The sequence below is a fragment of the Haliaeetus leucocephalus genome, unplaced genomic scaffold (assembly GCF_000737465.1).
Source record: "Haliaeetus leucocephalus isolate CR32 unplaced genomic scaffold, Haliaeetus_leucocephalus-4.0 Scaffold140, whole genome shotgun sequence".
NCBI lineage: Eukaryota > Metazoa > Chordata > Aves > Accipitriformes > Accipitridae > Haliaeetus > Haliaeetus leucocephalus.
In genome coordinates, this window is record NW_010972576.1 from 963,641 (window position 1) to 972,385 (window position 8,745).

The following is an 8,745-nucleotide window of genomic DNA, read 5'->3' on the forward strand; positions in this document are numbered from 1 at the left end:
GGCGCGGTGAAAGGCAGTTACGCAAACTCCGGGTAGGCACAGCCTGCTACCGCCGCTGTCGAGGGGGTAAGGCACAGCTTGCTGCCGCCGCTGTCGAGGCCGAGCTGCTCCCAGAACCGCGGCGGGCGTGGAGGAAAGGGGAGACAAAAAGCGTACCGCCTGCCCGGAGTCGGTCCGTCTGCCCCTGCCCTCCTGCGAATGAAGGGTTAGCGTTGCTATAGATAGGTACTCTCAGCAGTTCATACCATTAAAACTAGAAAGGTCGGTTAAGACAGAGCTAATAACAGCTTAATAACAGAGCATATTAAGGAGTCTAGCACCGAGTAACGTCAGTGTCTTTGAAGCATCCGTGCGTTGGGCTTCCTGACATTTCTGGCGTCCGGGTTGTGCCCGCATTACTCCCAACTCCATCTTGTTGCTCCGAAGTTGAAAGCCAAGGAACGAGTGGCTGCCACGGAAAGGCTGTAGCCTTCAGTAAGGAATAACTGTTCTGTCCCAGCAGGTCAGTTTGCTGGGTGGCACAAGGCCTGCAAAAAGCACCACGCGCCAGATCACAGAAAAGCCTGAGCAACTTGTGGCCTGTTCCCTTCCCCTCGTCCTCAATGTAATTTCTGTGACCAGCTATCCCAGGCGCTTGGAACTGACTCCCAAGGAAGTTAGCAGAGACCCTTCCTGTCAATCCATCAGAGCAGCGTCGGGGCTGATGGCTACCTTTGCTTGCACAGCATCACGGTGTGATGGGCTGTGTTTTGCTAAAGAAACCAGTTTGATCCCAGCTGAAATCTAGTTTCTGGGGGTTTTTTTATGTCCACAAAGAGATAGTTTATCTTACAGTGCCATTAATTACATGCTCGTTTCACATACTGGACCTCCCTAACCTGGTTTTGTTATTCTGCTCGGTCTCGTTTCATACATGCACACCTTTAAAAAGTTAATTTTCTTTCCTGCGCCTATGCACCTCCACCCCAAGAAGAAATGACCTCTGTCTAACAAGCACACGTGTTTGTCAATAGAGCTTTAGAAACGCACCGACTCTGCTGATTGCTTTAGAGCCCCAGAAGAGGAATGTACAACATGCGATCCTTCACACGCCAGTCTCCCCAGCCAGGAGATTATTAGTCTCTCTCCAGCGGGAGATTAACTCTCCCAGCAAGGTAGGCGCTGACGTCACCCCCAGCCTCCAGCCGGCAATCTGCCCCCGACCTCAGCATCACCAGCACTAGCAGAGCAGCACCAAACCGCTCGCAGCCTCGAGGACAGCTGGCCTTGCAGAGCCCTGACTAAGACAGGAAACAAACTCAGAAACGCTAGATGGGAATCATGCAGAAATCCGGGCACATAAGTGCTGTTAACAAATAAATGTGTGTATAGGTCAGGGTAAAAGCTGTTTTCTGCTTGTAATCCAGAGCAGCCACACGTTAGAATTACTGCTTAAAATAAGCGTTGCAGCTCTGCAGAAACTATTCTGTATTGCTTAGGTATTAATATTCCCATCAGTCACATTAGTAAAAACCTTTCCTCATATGAAGAGAAATTTTTTCCTAGTAACCAAACCGGTTGACTTTCTTTTCTAAAAAAAAATAAAGTTTTTCCCCAAGTAACCTGTTAAATATTCAATCTAGCTTCTTTCATGATGCAAAATTTTGAAACATTTTAAGTACAAAATATATTTTTCTTATTGCACATTCATGTCTACCATTCCAAAAAGCTCACAACTCTGATAATCCATCTGACAACACAGTCAATCAAAAATCCATCCTACGGCCGTTTCCAAAGAAACGAACACATAGCCAGGAAGACAGAATGCTTAAGCTGGAAGGAAACCAACCAAAGGAACACAACAACGGCAACACCAAAACTCCAAGCATTTTCCCTTTTCCTTTAAATTTCCTCATTTGGAGGTACGTTACAGGGACACAGATAATGGTAAATGCAGTTATGTTAAACGTGGTGGTGATCTTTTTATAGGTTTTTTTTAATCCAGAAAGCTGGAGGCTTTTCTGCTCTTCCCACACAAAAGAACTTTAAAAAAAGGACAAGCATGCAAGAAAGACAGACACAATCACAGAACTAAAAAAATACATCTGAAACATCGTTGCTTACACCTCCTCCTCATTCTTTGGCTATCTGTCTCCTGCTTAGGCCTCCATCTCGTGTGGAGTTTTAGGTGGGTGGACACAATGGGCTTATTCACAAACATCAAGCTCAGCACATGCCTGAGGCTTTGAAGACTGAAGACCATGGCTGGTCAGGTCCTTGAGACTGGGAGTCGTGGGATTTCTCAGGAGGCTAACACAGTGAAGTTCAGTGGGAGCTGGTTACCTTCCCGCTTTTATCTCCCGATAAAGCCATTCCTTGTCTCTGAGGCACCTAGAGCACTTCTGAAACGGCTGAAACTATGTTAAAATAGTTCCCGATTCCCCAAATTGTTATTGCGTAGGGAAATACTGAAGCTGAAAGTCCATTGTGGCAAACAGACTGTCTACAGTAACAAACAGGCATATACACATAGATATATACTGAGTACACTCTATAAACTAAAATTAAACTTTTGACGTTAAGATCACGAGTGCCTGATTTTTAACAGCAGTGAGGTCACCTGTGAAACTTTATTTCTCCATTCTCTCCCATATCTACTCATGTATTGTTAAAGTTGTTCATTGCATGTTCACATACTTTTTTTTTCTACAGACCTCTGTGCTTAATTAACAAGAAGCCTGTCGATGCTGCGTTTTCTGCTTTTTTTTTGAAAACATGCCCCATGCTTTATTCATTACACACTTATTCAGATCCTACTCTGCATACAGAGTTATTAATTTCCTCATGGGCTTTTTATGGAGCTTGTTGCTACAGTATTCATGTGCTTCAGAAATACTAATTAGTTTAGTTTCATAATACACCCCTCAGATGAGGGGATATTGTGACAGGATATGAATATTACACATGGGAAAGAGTTATAGATTGCCTGTTTTGATATCTTGTAGACCTGTCAGGACTTGGCACTACAGAAAACCTTATTTCTTCAAGGCCTGGTTCCCACTGGTTTCAGATGCAGTAATTTTACTCACTGAGTGTCCAGAACTACTTCTAATCAAACCCTGGAGTTTTCAGGCATCTGAAAATGACAATAATTAGCAAAAAGGATAATTTAAAAGCCTTGAACCAGCTTTATCAAGGAACTCTGTGGCAGAGGCAAGGGCTAAGACTCAAGTATCAAGCCGTTCAGCTCTCAGAAGACTTTAGACAGCATTTCGCTTCCCACAATTCTTTTTCTTCAATACTTCCTTCCCACTAATGACCAGTGGGATAGAATAAATAGAATAAACATGACCAGACTCCTGCCAGCAACAGCCCCATCATTGATGACACCCACATAATTCATCCACCACTGAATCTTCTGCTCCTCCATGCAGTACCTGTTAGCAGGTAGTCCCATGTTTGGCCCAGCATTTGAAAAGACGTGTCTCTCTTCACCACTGGATTTCACAGTTATTACTGGCAGAAGAGGGACAGCGAATCTTGGGATCCCTTCCAAGCTCTGGGAGAGGGTGTTTTTTAATAGCACACTCCCATCTGCTTGCTTCCCATGTCCATGTTTTGCCTTATCTTGGCTTGTTATTTCTAACCTGTCTTCATTCTCTCTTCAGTCTTGGCTGTTCATCCCAGTTTTGTTTTTCTTATTTAGCTAATGCTAGTGTTTGATTCTCATCCCAGTTCCAGCTGTCCTAGTTGCACTTTTCTTTAATCTTATTCTGGGACTCCTCACTCTCAGATTCCTCTTCAGCTGTGCAGGGTTGGGGTTTTTTGTTGTTTTATTTTCACTACCATTATCTAGTTGATCCTTTTCTTATGCCTCCTCACCTGATTTAACTTCTAGTTATGTTGGCATTCACCTTCCTTGCCTGTTCTTTACTCCAGGTATGCACCAAGAAGTTGGTCTTGCTCCTTGACCTTATTTCCCAGTTACAGAGCTATCCTAGCTCCAACCCTTACATTGCTGTTCAGGCAGTTTTGTTTGTCTGCAACCCTCCATCTACCTCTTTTCTTTCACTCTGTTACTCCTCAGGCCCAGTTTCCTCATGCAAACAATTTCATTGTCCCAAAAATACATCCACTGTTCCCATTGCTGATTTCTCCTAATCACATCCCACATTCTTTCTCGGGAGCTTTGTGCCAACTTTACCACGCTGGAAGATCAGTTCTTCTTCTCCATCTATTCAAGTCAGACAGCCTTACCCGCCTCATCCCATAGGTACAGCTGAGATGCATTAAGCATGTGAAATCATCACTTCTTCTCAGTGAAGTTCCAGATCCAAGCAAGGCACAGCTCAAAATGATCACGTAAAATGTCACTGCAGGTGAGACACTCGGGTAAGAGAGCTGCTAAAACTGCATGCAATCAAGGCTGACTGTAGTGATAAGTTTTAAGTCCATAGTAAAGTTAAAAAGAAGAAAAAAAAAAAGGATACATCCCTTGACGTAAGGGCTGATACTCTCCTCCTTTCTGTTCTGCTCAAGATTTAATGACATTTCATACAAGACTGAGCATACTGAAACCCTTCCAAAAATACTGCTATGATTTTTAATTGGGAGAAAACCCATAGATTTGCAAGTTTCATTTTCAAATACCTAGATAATTTAAGCTAATATTCTAAAAGAAAGGTTGAAGAACAAGAAATTAAAACTAAAGATCAGCTTGCAGCAGATACCTAGCATGCAAAACATCATACCAAATCTTTACATTAAGCAAAGGCATATAAGCAACTTAAACATCATCTATCAGCAGACAGTGTCAGGGAATTTTAATACTAGATACCCAACCAGACTCTGTTTATAACATCATGTGTGTTATGCCTACTCCATTTTTAATGCTCTAAAAACTGCAGAAGAGCATAAAACTCCATTGAGAACAAATACTGATGTTAAAACGAGTAATCAAGTAACAACAACAAAACCAGTGGTGCACTACTTAAATTAGAAACTGTTCTGTGTTTGCTCAGCACCCCTGATCCTCATCAAGCAATAAATCAATTTGCAGTAGCTGTGGACAGCTATTTAAACACAGGGCCAGAAGAGCTTAATTGTTAAAGCAACGTTCAAAGCTAGAAGGTATAGGAGGTTAGTATAGGAGGTCATATTAAATATTCACTTGTCTGAAACCAGCTGCATTCCAAGTACTAGCAGGCATCCTGCCCTCGTCTTAATTAAAAAACAAAGTCTATGAGCTTTGAGCTTAGCAGAGCTTAGCTTGCAGTTCTTCAGAAGATAGATAGAGACTGCCAGATGAAAAACTGACATCTAAGTTTGCCAACTTCATTTTGTTTGGTTTACTTTATTGTCTACCATGCAAAAAAACAGCTAAAAGCTGTTTGTTTTGAAGTTTGTAGTTTATTTTTACAGGTTGGTAAAGTGTTCAGGATTCAATTCTCAACTTTGCAAGAGGCTGCTCCTTGTCAAGGTTGACAGCAAATGTGCGTTTGACTTGCGTAGGAGCTGAACAGGATCACTTATCAGTCATCATTCTAGACACTGGTAGCTAGTGAATATAGTTTCTTTGGCAATTATATGATAATGTAAGTTTAATAAACCATAACAATGATAGTACTACTCCTAGACCTGCTCACCCTTTCTCCAGGAAGAAATGTTGCTGCTAGACTGAGAAGTGACATTTTTTATTAAACTGACTAGGTATACAGGGTTAATCTTACCCTCCAGTATTCAGCATACTGTCACATAGCTGGGAGTCAGTGGCTGATTTTTGACAGAAGAAAGCCTCTAATGAGCCTGATCTTGAGTGACTGCTGAGCATTTTGATCTTCATTCCTAGAAGATGAAGCAGCTCAGCACCTTGCAGAACAGGATTCACTGTTTTGTGCCATATGCCCCTCAGATGAAAAACCTCTGGGTTAGTTTACATTGTAATTTATCACTTATGATCACTTAGGATAACCTCTCTGGCACTTACCACAGAAAACACGTAACACTGAGACTGGAGGTAAGGAATCAAAGCAAATAGAGGAACCCTGCCCTAATTGGGTTTTCTACATAGACACAACATATTCTTCTAGCTCTGGATCACTGAAAATAAATAAGGCGTATCACCAACTCCCAGGAGGAAGAATACCAATTGTCTTACAGAAAGCGGCAAGAAACTATGATGCAAGCACTATCAATGACAGCAATATTGTCCTGTGGTTATTAGCCTTGTTTTATTTGTGGTAATATTTACATAAATTCTCTACACAGCAGAGAACTGTTACCCCTTTCAACATTGTCTAACAGACATTTCATTAGTACAGGTAGTATCATTCCCCCTTTTTTTTTTTTTTTTTTAACAGTGCAGCTATCTAAAAAATTCCTCATATACTTATGGTGGCTTAGCTAGTACCTTTTTCTAATCTTCAATGGCATAAGATCATAAATGTCTATGGCAAAACTAATTTAATTGCATTCACATTATCCATCTCTCTCCAAAATTATTTATACTGTGCTTATTATCAATTCTTCTTTACTACAATAGAACATTTTCCTAGACTATGCAGCATAAACTACTTTTAAAAGAAGACACTGGTGCACCATGCAACAATAATTAATAACCTCTGTCTGGAGGATTTGGGGATTATATTGTATTTTAAAGGTGGATGCTCTTTCACTTACTAAGGTGATAGTTTTGTGCAAACACCAATCAGCATTTGCTGTGAATGATACATATTTTACAGTAATTACACATTTATACAGAATTCAGTAGTTTTCCTTCAGCACAGTTAGAGCACTAATCCATTGCCATTCATTTTTTGCCCCCCCCCGAACTATACAATTTGCAATACTAGAGATGTCACAGATGACTGACTAGAGATAGTTACTGCCAATTGTGTGCACCTATGTGTGTACACACACACACACACTCACAATATAAAGGCCCCAAACTGAAGTCTGAGATCAAAACACTTCCAAAATTAAACCAGAATATGGAACCACCATTTACATAAAACTTTCAGCCTTCCAAGAAAACGGTGAAAGATGTCCCAGGCACCACTTACACATGCACAGTTCTGCATCGCATATAACGCAGAGTCCAGCCTCACTGCAAAAGCACTATAGATTTACTTTCTGCATGTGCTGCTGATCTGAAAAGTCAGATTTGCTATACACACACTCCAGGCATCTAGGTTTGGGTTTCCCATGTGCTGGCAGGAGTGCCCTTTTCAGATTAGGCACCAAAGCCTTTACTTTATGAGTACGGGCTTAAAACATGGCACATACGAACAACTCAGAATCTTCAAGTATGGAGCATAAGAATCAAGGTGTATGTTTGTACTTGTGTTCATTATTATGTAGAACTGCCACAACAGGTAAGATATTTTTTTTTAAGTATGTGTGTGCATGTGCATTTTATTTGTTAAAAAATTGCACTTACCATATAAAAACTGCACTTAATTCCCAACAACTAAAAAACCCCCTAACTCAGCCTATCATAAGCCAATTTGTATCTATGTGGATCCTCTTTTTCAGGAAGTGACATGAATAGTGGTTTGCAGGACAGACATTGCAGATAAATGCAACAAGACCTATTATCAAAATCCTTGTACTAGAAAAATTTGTGACATAAACCCCCAAATTTTGCACAAAATGCTAACAGTGAAAACAGTCAGAATCTTCCTCGTTTACGAGTTAACTGCACTGAAGCGATAGCTCATGACTTCTAAATGATTCAAGTAGTCTTCAATTAGTGAAAAGCTCCGCTACTACTACTCCTTCCTAAGCCTGTTTTCTTCTCTCAGTATGCGTACACAAATACACTGAGAGCCATTACTTTGTCACTCCACTTTCTTTAGAAAGCGATACTGTTATTTCAGTTGGTGTCAAATGTCGAACTATTTATTGAATACAATTTTTGTAATTTGCATATTTCAGTTGACTCGGAATAAGGCTGCTTGATATATTTGTAATGAGTTCCCTGCTGCTGTCCAAATTCCATTTACTTTAATGAACAGATCAGTTTGCCCGTTGTCTCCATCAGTAAATTTGGACCTTTTGTTGTTATTGCTTGTTACATTTCTTTCTCTAACTGCCATCCTCGCTGTCACCACAGTAACAGAGTATTTGTTTGTGTGGGAAATAAAGACGTAGGAACATGCCTGAGGTTTGGTTTAAAAAGCCGTGGCAAACTAGACGAGAACACTCCCTTCCGAAACCCAGCCTGTGATTATATTTTAGTATCAGAGCTTTCACAAGGAATATTGCTGATGCAGCCTACATTTCTAATGTAGTCCCTCAGACAGCGTAGACCTAATTAAGTTAATCGGGTAGGTTGCTAGAGAAGTGCCGGAACACCAGTAGCAGCTCAAGGACTTCGCTGTGGAAGACGGGACTGGTGCTTACGGATAAAACTTACTATTGACTCCCAGCAGTGAGCATTTAGCGAGCACCATACAGAAAACACCGCCTGGCCAAGTCTCCAGCGAGCATCCAGGTTAAGCCCGGCCACAGAAACAACCTCACCCGCACCGGCGGTAGGCCCTCCGCGCGGATTCCCCGACACGGCTGTTTAACGACAACGACGGGACGCCGCCGCCGCCGCCTTCCCAGGCTCGAGCCTCCTGTCCTCGGCAAACCTCCATTCCCAGCCAGCGGCCGGAGCCACCGGCAGAGAGGCCGGTTCGCGGCCCCACGGCGGCGGCGCTCGCGCCTTTCCCCGGGGATCGGGCTCGGCCCCGGCCCGCCCGCCGTGCCGCCGCAGGTGAG